Source organism: Carlito syrichta, unplaced genomic scaffold, assembly GCF_000164805.1.
Source record: "Carlito syrichta isolate Samal-C Ts95f unplaced genomic scaffold, Tarsius_syrichta-2.0.1 Scaffold305810, whole genome shotgun sequence".
NCBI lineage: Eukaryota > Metazoa > Chordata > Mammalia > Primates > Tarsiidae > Carlito > Carlito syrichta.
The window spans coordinates 42,663-43,099 of NW_007249906.1; the positions used below are offsets into that span (position 1 = coordinate 42,663).

At 45.8% G+C, this 437-nt stretch overlaps 1 protein-coding gene across 1 annotated transcript in view; it reads right to left on the reverse strand.

Annotated features, from left to right (window-relative positions):
* The window catches only part of PRICKLE3 (prickle planar cell polarity protein 3), a 10,194-nt gene that overhangs the window by 7,747 nt on the left and 2,010 nt on the right, over window positions 1–437 (reverse strand). The gene's annotated exons all lie outside the window — the stretch shown is intronic.

Sequence of the window (437 nt, forward strand, 5' to 3'; positions counted from 1 at the left end):
TTTTTTTTTTTTTTTTTTTTGTCACCCAGGCTGGAGTGCAGTGGAACAGTCACGCTGGGACTACAGGCATGCGCCACCATGCCTGGCTATTTTTTTTTTAAATGAGGTCTCACTATGGTTTTTGTTTGTTTGTTTTGGGTCGGGGTCTCACTCTGTTGCCTAGATGCAGACTGGAGGTCAGTGGCACAATCACAGTTCACCACAGCCTCAAACTCCAGGGCTCAAGCAATCCTCCCTCCTCAGTCTTCCAAGTAGCTGAGACAGGTGCACACCATCATTCCCACTAATTTTTTCTTTAATTTAATTTTTTGTAGAGACAAGGTCTTGCTATGGTGTCTAAGCTGATCTAGAACTCCTGAACTCAAGTGATCCTCCCACCTCAGCTTCCCAAAGTACTGGGATTACAGGCTTGAGCCACTGAGCTCGGCCTTGAGATT